A 13,180-nucleotide genomic window follows, 5' to 3' on the forward strand; every position below is an offset into this window, starting at 1 on the left:
CCTACTAAAAATATATTTTTTACACTACTTAGCGTACCGCACGTTCATGATGACATTTATTCTGAACAGACTGCCACACTGCAGTCTCTGCTCACTGTACTACTTCGTTTTCAGCGTTGTTCAGACGCACTAACTCCTTTTTAGGTTTTGCCTGGCGAAAAGATGCGCTTCTGCGCATCTTTTTCACGCAGGCGAAAACCTCTTGAGTTGTATACGGGAGACAGGAACGGCCTCCGTCTTTCATTGGCTAGCTCCATAAATGGAGGCTAGCCATTGGAAGACGGGCCTGTCCGTCAATGCCGGACCAGATTCGGGGGCGTTCCCGACAATTTTTGGCTTTTGGCTACGTCACGCGACGTCAGCCAAAAGCCGGGAACGCCCCCGAATCTGTTCCGGCATTGCCGGCACCCGCCTTCCTGCTCCGGTGTCTCCCGCCGTCCGTGTCCTCTCCCGCCCCCCTCCCCCCGTCCCTCTCGTGTTTCCGAGCTCCGACGGCCCTTAAAATCTTGTTGGAAAAGTGCCACAGTATGTGCAAACACAATAGCACCGATCTCTTTGGCAAACGGAGTAACTCTGCTACATTACCTTCTTATTACGTCATCTCACGCCTGCTGAAAATATTGTGCAAGCCTTTATAAGGTGATTATAGTCTCCCACATAGAATAAAGCAGAAATTAAGAGTGGGTGTTTATTTACTCCACAGCTGGGGTTCAGTACAGGAAAGCAGGATTCCACCTGCGTATTACCGCACATTCAACACTTTAAAGCTGGCCTCGAATCTGATTTATAATGAACTACTGGCGACGTGTTGGCACAGTTTACAAGCTGCGTAATGGTGTGTTTAATTCCACAGTATAGATTTCAGACACCCCGTCAGGCTATCACATGTAATCACATGGATTTTTATGAAATCATGGGGAGCTCGAAGATGTATTCTGGATGGAAAAACACAGTTCCCTAAAACATGGATTTAGTAGGTTCTTACAGTCACTTCCTATGACTGCCCGTCAACCTTAATGTGGTCCCCACCCTATCCCAGGGGCCAGTCCATCCAGCCAGGACAGACTGCAAATTGTTGCTGGCTCTTCAGAGCTGTTGCTGCAGCAGAAGACACCAAATATTCCAGCTATGCTGAACTCCGGCACGAAGAGGAGCACGAGGCACATCTGGGGACGCTTAATTCCCACCCAATTCTGCGGTGTGACCTCTGTGGACAGTGCGTAAGCTCTTCCCTCGCACAGAAATAATTTCATTCATTTTCGGGGCTTGTTTTCGTAACCGGAGACATGTCAGGGCCTTCCACCTCCAGAGTGATTTAACAGCTAGTGCGTCAAAAAACCCAACCCGAGAGGACAGCCACGCTAAAATATTATTAATCACGCAGCCTGCACCTCCTCTGGGAGCCCCTGGAAGAGCGGCGGGGATGGGGGTTTCATCTGCCCTCACTTCCAGGTTACTGTCGGTGCCACACATATATACTCCCTTTCCTGAGCGCAAGCACGTCTGCGGGAAAATATCTGCCTCTCTGAACCTGAATGGCAGACGTTTGACATCCGCACACGGTGACCTTCACTGAGCATGGGGCGTTGCGCAAGTGGTACCCAGACTACAGGCACTCATACGCATCTTTAAATCAAGGGAGGCGAGTGGAAGCCATGCTCTGTAAGTGACGTCCTGGCTCTTGGCATAGTGATAGTCAAATTATCGCCGCCCTAAGCAGCAGTGCCTCCTACTAAGACATCTATACCTTGATCTTCATCCAGGAGTGCGTACCATAAATATCACAACTGGTCAATTGCCACCAAGGTGCCCAGAAACGGGGCCTGGTATGGTGTATAATCAGGGTGAGCAGGCGTCCCGTGTTTGCTGGGGCCGTCCCGTTCAGAGTGCAGATTCAGAGTGCAGATTCAGAATGCAGAGTGCAGAGTGCAGATTGAGAGTGCAGATTGAGAGTGCAGAGTGCAGATTGAGAGTGCAGAGTGCAGATTGAGAGTGCAGAGTGCAGATTGAGAGTGCAGAGTGCAGAGTGCAGATTGAGAGTGCAGAGTGCAGATTGAGAGTGCAGAGTGCAGATTGAGAGTGCAGAGTGCAGATTGAGAGTGCAGATTGAGAGTGCAGATAGAGAGTGCAGAGTGCAGATTGAGAGTGCAGATTGAGAGTGCAGAGTGCAGATTGAGAGTGCAGAGTGCAGATTGAGAGTGCAGAGTGCAGAGTGCAGATTGAGAGTGCAGAGTACAGATTGAGAGTGCAGAGTGCAGATTGAGAGTGCAGATTGAGAGTGCAGATTGAGAGTGCAGATTGAGAGTGCAGATTCAAGATTCAGAGTGCAGAGTGCAGAGTGCAGATTGAGAGTGCAGATTAAGAGTGCAGATTCAAGATTCAGAGTGCAGAGTGCAGAGTGCAGATTCAGAGTGCAGATTCAGAGTGCAGAGTGCAGATTCAGAGTGCAGATTGAGAGTGCAGAGTGCAGATTGAGAGTGCAGAGTGCAGATTGAGCGTGCAGAGTGCAGATTGAGAGTGCAGAGTGCAGATTGAGAGTGCAGATTGAGAGTGCAGATTGAGAGTGCAGATTGAGAGTGCAGAGTGCAGATTCAGAGTGCAGATGCAGAGTGCAGATTGAGAGTGCAGAGTGCAGATTGAGAGTGCAGATTGAGAGTGCAGATTGAGAGTGCAGATTGAGAGTGCAGATTGAGAGTGCAGATTGAGAGTGCAGAGTGCAGATTCAGAGTGCAGATTCAGAGTGCAGATTCAGAGTGCAGAGTCAGAGTGCAGAGTGCAGAGTGCAGATTCAGAGTGCAGATTCAGAGTGCAGATTCAGAGTGCAGAGTGCAGATTCAGAGTGCAGATTCAGAGTGCAGATTCAGAGTGCAGAGTGCAGATTCAGAGTGCAGAGTGCAGATTCAGAGTGCAGATTCAGAGTGCAGAGTCAGAGTGCAGATTCAGAGTGCAGAGTGCAGAGTGCAGATTCAGAGTGCAGATTCAGAGTGCAGATTCAGAGTGCAGATTCAGAGTGCAGATTCAGAGTGCAGAGTGCAGATTCAGAGTGCAGATTCAGAGTGCAGAGTGCAGATTCAGAGTGCAGATGCAGAGTGCAGATTCAGAGTGCAGAGTGCAGATTGAGAGTGCAGATTGAGAGTGCAGATTGAGAGTGCAGATTGAGAGTGCAGATTGAGAGTGCAGAGTGCAGATTCAGAGTGCAGATTCAGAGTGCAGAGTCAGAGTGCAGAGTGCAGAGTGCAGATTCAGAGTGCAGATTCAGAGTGCAGATTCAGAGTGCAGATTCAGAGTGCAGAGTGCAGATTCAGAGTGCATATTCAGAGTGCAGAGTGCAGATTCAGAGTGCAGATTCAGAGTGCAGAGTCAGAGTGCAGATTCAGAGTGCAGAGTGCAGATTCAGAGTGCAGATTCAGAGTGCAGATTCAGAGTGCAGATTCAGAGTGCAGAGTGCAGATTCAGAGTGCAGATTCAGAGTGCAGATTCAGAGTGCAGAGTGCAGATTCAGAGTGCAGATTCAGAGTGCAGATTCAGAGTGCAGATTCAGAGTGCAGATTCAGAGTGCAGATTCAGAGTGCAGAGTGCAGATTCAGAGTGCAGAGTGCAGATTCAGAGTGCAGATTCAGAGTGCAGAGTGCAGATTCAGAGTGCAGATTCAGAGTGCAGAGTGCAGATTCAGAGTGCAGATTCAGAGTGCAGATTCAGAGTGCAGAGTGCAGATTGTGTGGGTGACTCTATGTGTGTGTGGGTGGCTTTGCGTGTGTGGCTCTGTGTGGGTGTAAAATGCAAGAGGTCATGCATTTGCGAGCGATTAAGCTATTGGCATTGTAAATGACAATGCCATTTATTTATGTTTTAAAAAAAACACATAAATAAAAATAATGTCAAGAGCAATGCCAATAGCTCTAACTTTAACAAAGGCAAAACCATTGCATTGTAAATGCTTGTTCACAAATATTGTGAGATACCGGTCTTCGCCCAGTGCAGGGTGAACAGACAGGGGGTTTGATTTCGCCACACAGTGTCCAAGACAGTCATGCACACAAAAAAGGAATCTCACGGCTAACTAACATGCCAGTAAATCCGACATTTACACTTTTAACCACTTCCATCGGTGTTGCGGTCACTTTAGCAACAGCAAACCAAACACAAGTCCTAACAGAGCTTTATTCTGAACTGCTAAGATTTACAAATGACTCTGTTTTAAATACTTCATACAAAAAACGCATGTCCCTTTGCAGCGCATAGTGCTACCTAGCTCGTATCTAGGCGCCCCCAATGATTGGCACATAGGGATCAAGAAACAGAAGTAATTTGTAGTCAGAGTTTGAGAACCGATGTGCCTCGGTTCTGCAATTTAGAAACGAAACACACTTCAAGCAAAAACATATGCACAATATTGGAGCCGGTTTGCCCTGACATATTTATATTGTATTTATATAGCGCTTACAATTTTACAGCATTTTCAAACTCTTGTTCAAGCTGATTTAAATTATATTGCGCCTTAAAGCGCCCCTAGCTCAAAGGGCATTTAGCATGTCTCTCCAAGCATTCTGCTTGTCCTCTTTAAACACTTCTTAGTGCTACCTGGACACGTCACCAACAATCTGTAGACCAGTGTTCTTCAATCTGTGGGGCGCGCCCCGCTGGGGGGGGCGCGACACCTTCCCAGGGGGGCGCGCACTCCACTTCAATCTGACCTTTGTTCCCTGAGTCCCTCCGTCGTCCATTGTTAGACGGACCGGGAGGGTCGGCCGAGAATAAGGGGAGAGGTCTCCGGGGAGAGCCGTCTCCAGCGATCGTACAGACGAGTAACTTTCCCCCCACAGATGTACACCACACAAGGATACGGGTTAACGTTCTTTATAAGCAATTCTTTAAGTACGGTGAAATGGTACAAGGAGGTCTGGACTCAGGGGTCCCCTCAGTTCTAGTCTCTTGGTTGGGAAAAGGGGTAGCGGGACAGTCTTGTTACCAATCTGGTAGATGCGATGATAGATGGATAGCTCACAATCCTCGAGCTCGGCGTTCTAGATGATCGGGCCGCGACGGAGCCAGCAGGTCCCGAGATGGTTGAAGGTAGCGACGGTCCGCGGCGACGCCAGCCGGTCCCGATGAAGGTGGTAGTTACAAACGGTCCGCGGCCACGCCAGCAGGTCCCGACGACGATGAGGGTTTCAGAAGGTTGCGGCAGCGCCAGCAGGCAGGACGATAGTTCGCAAGGCAGGACTACGGCAGCGCCAGTAGTCCGTCAAGGATGAGTTCTTCACTGCGTCTCTCGACTCCAGGATACAACTACCTTCCTGCTCTGGAGCTGCCCTAGTTATAGGTCTGGCCCCCTTTGATGTCCGGACCCTCGCACTTGGAGGTCGGAAGGTCCGGGATGAGGGAGTCCAGACACCCAGCAGGGGGGTGGAGCCAGTGCCCGGGGAGCCGGGGGCGATCGGCACCTGGCGGGGGAGAGCCATCGACACCTCTTTCTCCCATTGACCTGCCAAGTAGTCCGCTCACCTCCTGGGTGGATGGTGGTGCCGGGATGTCGGGGCCTGGCCAGGCCCAGGGTTAGGGTCGATCGGAGGCCACGCGGCCTCGTGGTGCTGTGTCCAAGATGGCGCCCAAGCCGGGCGAGGGGGCCGGTGGTGATTCGGGTCCATGATGTGGAGATGTCCAGGGGCAGGGGTCCCATATGAGACGGGAAACGGGTGGTTGTTGCGTGTCACACCTAAAGAGCCGGGCTCGGGCCCGGTCGTGCGGGGAGGGAGCAAGCCCTTCACGTGGCCTGTCCAACATGCGTCCCCCCCAGCTGAAGGCGGGGAGAGTCACCCATCCTCTTGGGGACTCTCCTCGTCGAGGCGGAAAAAGCGGGACAGGCCATCTGCGTTGGCGTGATCCTGTCCGGGCCGATGTTCCACAGTGAAGTCCATCCCCTGCAGGGAGATGGACCAACGCAATAGTTTTGGGTTTTCCCCCCGCATCTGCATTAGCCATTGCAGGGGCCGATGATCGGTCTGTACCCGGTAGTGGGTACCGAAGAGATAAGGCCGGAGCTTTTTGAGGGCCCACACCACTGCGAAGGCCTCCCTCTCGATGGTGCTCCAGCGTTGCTCTCGGGCCAGGAGACGTCTGCTGATGAAGGCCACTGGTTGGTCAAGTCCTTCGGGGTTCAGCTGGGACAGGACTGCCCCAATGCCATGGTCGGAGGCGTCCGTTTGGACGATAAATTCCCGACTGTAGTCGGGGCCTGGAGCACAGGGGCGGAGCACATGGCGGCCTTCAGCTTCTCAAAGGCCGCTTGACAGTCTGGGGTCCAGTTGACCTTCTTTGGTTGGTTTTTGGATGTGAGTTCCGTGAGGGGCCCCACAATGCTGCCATAGTCCCTCACGAACCGCCGGTAGTAGCCTGTGAGTCCCAAGAAGGCACGGACCTCGGTCTGGGTGATGGGGGGCTGCCACGACTGGATGGCAGCGATTTTGAGTTGCAGCGGGGCCACCAGACCGCTTCCCACCTGGTGCCCGAGGTAGGTCACGGACCCCTGGCCAATTTGACACTTGCTGGCCTTGATCGTGAGGCCGGCTCGTTGGAGGGCCTGCAGAACCTCTCGGAGGTGGTTGAGGTGGTCGGACCAGTGGCGGCTGTACACAGCGATATCGTCCAGATAGGCGGCGCTGAATTCTTCGAGTCCCGCCAGGACCTGATTTACTAGCCGCTGGAATGTTGCTGGAGCATTCTTCATGCCGAATGGCATGACCTTGAAGTGGTAGTGGCCATCAGGGGTGGAGAAGGCAGATCGCTCTTGGGCCCGGGGTGTGAGACCGATCTGCCAGTAGCCCGCTGTCAGGTCGAAGATGCTGAGGTAGCGGGCAGCTCCCATGCGGTCGATTAGTTCATCTGCTCGGGGAATGGGATGTGCGTCGGTTCTGGTGACCGCATTCAGGCCCCGGTAGTCGACGCAGAACCGGAGCTCAGGAGTGGTGCCGGGGGCGGCCGCTTTGGGGACCAGTACCACTGGGCTGGCCCAGGGGCTGTCTGAGGGCTCGATGACCCCGAGCGTGAGCATCTTGGACACCTCCTCTTGGATGCAGGCCCGTACCCGATCTGGTACGCGGTAGGCCCGATGTCGGATAGGGGGACTGTCTCCAGTGTCTACATCGTGTAAGCACCAGGGGGTGACCCCTGGGGTGAGGGAGAACAGAGCGGTGAACTGCAGTAGGAGGTCTCGGCAGCCTTGACGCTGTTCCAGGGTGAGGGCCTCCGAGAGTCGGACCCCGTCCATGGAGCCGTCCTTCTCTCGAGTCCGTAGGAGATCAGGGAGTGGCTCGGAATCCTCTTCGGCTCCGCTGTCTGTTGCCATCAGGAGGCTGAGCTCCGAGCGTACAAAGTGGGGCTTTAGTCTATTGGCGTGGAGGACCCGGAGGGGGTTCCGTGAAGATTCCATATCGATAAGATAGGTGACAGGGCTCTTGCGCTCGACCACTTTGAAGGGCCCTGTCCATTTGTCTTGCAGGGCGCATGGTTCGGTGGGAAACATCACCCATACCTGTTGGCCGGGTTCGAATTCGATGGAGGAGGCATTTTGATCGTATCACCTTTTCATGTCTTCCTGACTGGCCTCCAAGTTTGCTTTAGCCATTTCTCTGAACCGTCTGGTCTGGTTGCGTAGGGTCAGGAGGTACTTGAAAACATCTGGAGGGTTCTTCAGAGGGGGCATTTCCCAACCTTCTTTGACTAGGCTGAGCGGCCCTCGCACAGGGTGTCCATATAAGAGTTCGAACGGGCTGAAGCCGAGGGACTTCTGGGGGACTTCTCGATAGGCAAAGAGGAGGCACGGCAGTAGCACATCCCACTGGCGACGGAGGGGCTCTTCCAACCCCCCAATCATCCCTTTGAGTGTGCGGTTGAACCGCTCAACTAGTACGTTTCCTTGAGGGTGATAGGGGGTCGTGAATCGGTAGGTGACCCCACACTGTTGCCAGAGGGATTTCATGTATTTTGAAATAAAGTTTGTGCCTCTGTCGCTGACGACTTCTCGGGGGAAGCCCACCCGGGAGAAGATCCCCATCAAGGCCCGGCCGACCACCGGGGCTGTCACAGTTCACAGGGGAACAGCCTCGGGGTAGCGGGTGGCGTGGTCCACCAGTACCAGGATGAACCGATGTCCTTGTGCTGTACGGGGGTCCGGGGGCCCCACAATGTCTATTCCCACCCTCTCGAACGGGGTGGTGACAACTGGGAAAGGTTGCAGAGGTGCTTTAAGTTTGCGGCCACTCTTCCCGCTGGCCTGGCACGTGGGGCAAGACCGGCAGTGCTGGAGTACGTCGTTCCTCATCTTGGGCCAGAAAAAGTGGGTCACCAGGCGACTGTAGGTTTTGTCCTGACCCAGGTGACCAGCCAGGGGGACATCGTGGGCCAGGTTTAGCAAGAAGTCTCTAAAGCGGAGGGGCACCACTAGCACTCGACTGGCCCCTAGCTCCGCGATTCTCTGTTCGCTGTACAACAGGTCATTGTCCCAATAGACCCAATGGGTTCCAGGGGTGTCCCCTGCGCTCTGGGCGAGGGCTTGTTGGCGGAGTCCCTCGAGGGAGGGACAGGTCTTCTGCTCTTGCCGAAACTGTTCTTGGGTGGGCCCCCCTTCCTGACGCCACTGAGCCAGGTCGGGAAGGTCCTGGAGCCGGGCGAGCCCTTCGGGGGTTTGCTCTGGAGGTTCGGCCCGGTCGGTGTCTTCTACTGGAGCGACCGGGGGAGGAGGTGCCGGCCATTCAGGTTCTTCGGGTCGGGGGATGGCACGGGCGGCCATGGACCGGGTGGTTACGCACGCCCAGTCCGGGAGGCCCAACATCCCCAGGTGCTCTCTCCTCTCTACGGCGGCCCACAGGGAACTCTCCAGATCATTTCCCAGGAGACAGTCGACGGGGGCATCATCCCGGACCGTCACCTCAACATGCCGGAGACTCCTCCCCACTCGAAGGGGACGCAGGCCATCCGACATAGACTCTCCGAATTGTCGGCTGAACGGACAGGGCAGAGAACATTCGGCAGGATCTGTTCTGGGGTCACCAGGTGACAGCGGACGGCTGTCACACTGGCCCCGGTGTCACGGAGGGCTTCCGCCCTGCGTCCATTAATGTTCACCCACTGACTGTACTTCCGGGTGTTGGCGGGTAGGGGGGCCCGCGGGACCATGTCTTTTCCCCCTAGGCACGCTAGAACCATGGCGGCTGGTTCCCATTCTTGGTGTTCTTGCTCACGTTCCTCGTGTTCTTCGGAGATTTGTTCTTCCCCCAGGGCGGCGGCAGCCATCTGGCGGGGTCTCGAAGTCTGGTTCTGTGGACAATTCTGGTCATTTGCGTAGTGGCCGACTCGCTGGCATCGGTGACACGTGACATTGGCTCTGTACCCCGGGCGCGCCGGGGTGTTGCCCCGGTTGGCCGGGGGTGGTGTGTTGGCAGCGGGAGCGGCCGGGGCGTTGTCTCTTCCTCGTCCCTCGCCCCCTCCTCCTCCTCGGGGACGGTGCTGACCTGGTTGGTTCCGGTTCTGTTCATGTGACCCATTTCGGCCCACTCGGGTGATTTCCCACCGGTCAGCCTCGGCGGCGAGCTGTCGTGGATCAGTCAATTTACTGTCGAGGAGGTGCTGCCTGAGCTCGACGAAGCAGTTGTTCGATAGATGCTCCCATACCATGAGATTGAAGAGTTGCTCGTAGGTCGTTACATTGCTCCCCTTTATCCAACCCTCGAAGGCTCGGCTGAAATAGTTCACGTACTCCACCCAAGTTGTACCCGGGATCCGGGTGCAGTCTCGGAACCTCTGGCGGTACATTTCGGGTGTGAGCCCATAGCGGGTGAGGAGGGTAGCTTTCATGTGGTCATAGGAGGTCATCAGATGGTCTGGGAGCTGTAACAGGGCATCGCGGCCCTCATTGACGAACCTCCCCCATAGACCGGCTCCCCAGTCGCTTCGATCGATCCGGTGGGAGGTCATAGCGATCACGTAGGCCTTGAACCACTGCTGTATGTCGTCATCTCGGAAATATTCTCGAACGACATCCTTGGGGATGTGTACTTTCTTTTCTGTTGTTCCCGGGGTGCGCGGTTGCTCGGGCACCCCTAATTCTTTGTTCTGCTTACGTAATTCTATCTCTGCTAGTTTGCGCTCGTGTTCATACGCCAGTCTCTTCTCTTCGAGCTCTCTTTGTCTCTGTTTTTCTTCCCTTTCTTCTCGGAGCTGTAGATGTTCTAGGTTCAGTTTTTGTTCGGCTAATTTGAGTTCGCCATCCATTTTGAGCCGGGCCATTTCTAGTTCATGTAGTCTGTTTCTCTCTCGTTCTTGGATTTCGTTTTGCGAAAGACCCGTTCTTCGCTCCTCGGGAGCCGTGGTGTTTTTCTCTGCTGCTGCGACATTTTGGTCCGGGGGTCTGACGGCCCCAGTTTCCGCCCATGACTCAATGGCGTGCTTGAAATCGTCCTTAGTACTCAGACCGGTGGTAGCGATACCTAGTTCAATGCAGAATTGTTTCAACTCACGATGGCTGTATTCTTCTAATTTCTCCATCTGGAATTTCTCGGTGGATCCGCTCTCTTTGGTTGTCATTGCGGTTTCGTCGTGGGGTGAGCTACTCTCTGTACGATTACGCGTTGATTCGGATCGCGCCGCTGGCCACCAATGTTAGACGGACCGGGAGGGTCGGCCGAGAATAAGGGGAGAGGTCTCCGGGGAGAGCCGTCTCCAGCGATCGTACAGACGAGTAACTTCCCCCCCGCAGATGTTCACCACACAAGGATACGAGTTAACGTTCTTTATAAGCAATTCTTTAAGTACGGTGAAATGGTACAAGGAGGTCTGGACTCAGGGGTCCCCTCGGTTCTAGTCTCTTGGTTGGGAAAAGGGGTAGCAGGACAGTCTTGTTACCAATCTGGTAGATGCGATGATAGATGGATAGCTCACAATCCTCAAGCTCGGCGTTCTAGATGATCGGGCCGCGGCGGAGCCAGCAGGTCCCGAGATGGTTGAAGGTAGCGACGGTCTGCGGCGACGCCAGCAGGTCCCGATGAAGGTGGTAGTTACAAACGGTCCGCGGCCACGCCAGCAGGTCCCGACGACGATGAGGTTTCAGAAGGTTGCGGCAGCGCCAGCAGGCAGGACGATAGTTCGCAAGGCAGGACTACGGCAGCGCCAGTAGTCCGTCAAGGATGAGTTCTTCACTGCGTCTCTCGACTCCAGGATACAACTAGCTTCCTGCTCTGGAGCTGCCCCAGTTATAGGTCTGGCCCCCTTTGATGTCCGGACCCTCGCACTTGGAGGTCGGGAGGTCCGGGATGAGGGAGTCCAGACACCCAGCAGGGGGGTAGAGCCAGTGCCCGGGGGAGCCGGGGGCGATCGGCACCTGGCGGGGGAGAGCCATCGACACCTCTTTCTCCCATTGACCTGCCAAGTAGTCCGCTCACCTCCTGGGTGGATGGTGGTGCCGGGATGTCGGGGCCTGGCCAGGCCCAGGGTTAGGGTCGATCGGAGGCCACGCGGCCTCGTGGTGCTGTGTCCAAGATGGCGCCCAAGCCGGGCGAGGGGGCCGGTGGTGATTCGGGTCCATGATGTGGGGATGTCCAGGGGCAGGGGTCCCATATGAGACGGGAAACGGGTGGTTATTGCGTGTCACACCTGAAGAGCCGGGCTCGGGCCCGGTTGTGCGGGGAGGGAGCAAGCCCTTCACGTGGCCTGTCCAACATCCATCCTTACAAGTCTTCTGGTAGGATTCTGGTATGTGGAAGGGGGAGGGAGGGGAGATCGATGGGGCAGGAGGTGCCCATTCTTTTGTCATGTTAACTCTCCCAGGAGGGGGTTAATTCACAGAGCTGACAGCTTCAGCTGCAGTGGGAGGCACAGCAAACAAACGAACGCTTTCGGTTTTAGCAGAGGAGACCCCTCGCCTCCCACTGCAGCTGAAGCATTTCAGCTCTATGAATTAACCCCCTCCTGGGAGAGTTAGCTCTTCCCAGAACGGAGACCTTAAAACACTACATACTGCGCGGAGGTTTACCTACATTGCGCATGTTAGAGGGTTACTTCACTCTCCAGTTTTCTACCTTTCCTTTTCGCTTTCTGCCCTCTTATTTCTTTTTCTCACCTTCTTGCTTTCTGTTTCCTTTCATGTATGCCCCACGCTCTTTGTCTTTCTCCTTACTTTCACCACAGTTTTCATAATTTCCGTGTACCCATCTCTGTAGGATCATTGCAACCCTCCCCCTCCTCCCAGCAAGTTTCTTCATGGCATTAGTGTAAAATATTATATATGTGGTTCTGCATAAATAACTGACAGAAGGAGGTGACCTAATTCATTAATTATACTTTCATTGTAGCCAGTGTCAGGCCCAGTGGATTTTCCACTATGGCTGCTGAAGCGGTGGATTGCCTGGATTTCCTACACCACTGGTAAGGCGTGTTCTCTCACAAGAGGGCCAGTGCCCCTCTGCTCTGTAGTAGGGGCTACAGCTCTGGCAACCGGTAATTCGAACCGGAGGGGGGGGCATGTTGGGAGGGGAGGCAACACAGACTCACACAACCGTCACCTGCTGAAGGGTACATCACCCCCAAACAGGGCTGGCCTTTGCTTAGTCCTATAACTCGACGGAATCACATTTCAACCCCCCCTCCCAACCCCGCCAACCCACCCTGCCTTTGTCCTAGCTGTAGCCTATAACTTCATATAAAAGATGAACAAACTACAAACAATTTACAACTTTGACTTTTTAAAAACATGTTCTTTTTGCATCATGTTGCTCTAGATACCTCATTTATAGCGAGCACAAACAAAAATGCAAATACCAGAAAGCAAAGTGAATCACTAAAACTGAATTGAATACCACTAAATATGTAACACTAAGTTTGATAACATTATTTGAACAGAAAGAGAAAAAGTTTTTAAGTTTAGAAAATAATGAGCTTCAGCTGCTCCAAATTCAGATCTTCCTGCCTGGCTCCCTACTGTCATGTCCTACCTCATCATCTTCCCTGCTGCTGAGTAAAACGTGACAACAGAGGTACTTTTGGGGGCTTTCATATTCATTCTGCAGGCCTGGCTGAATACAAACACCGCCCACTCTTCCCCCATCACCTGATTCACCCTCAACTCGGTTCATTCAAGCCAGTGCCAAGTTCTGGGAGGTGGAAGTGTTAAAGAAATGGAAGGGGGAGA

Source organism: Lissotriton vulgaris, unplaced genomic scaffold, assembly GCF_964263255.1.
Source record: "Lissotriton vulgaris unplaced genomic scaffold, aLisVul1.2 SCAFFOLD_408, whole genome shotgun sequence".
NCBI classification, from domain to species: Eukaryota; Metazoa; Chordata; class Amphibia; order Caudata; family Salamandridae; genus Lissotriton; species Lissotriton vulgaris.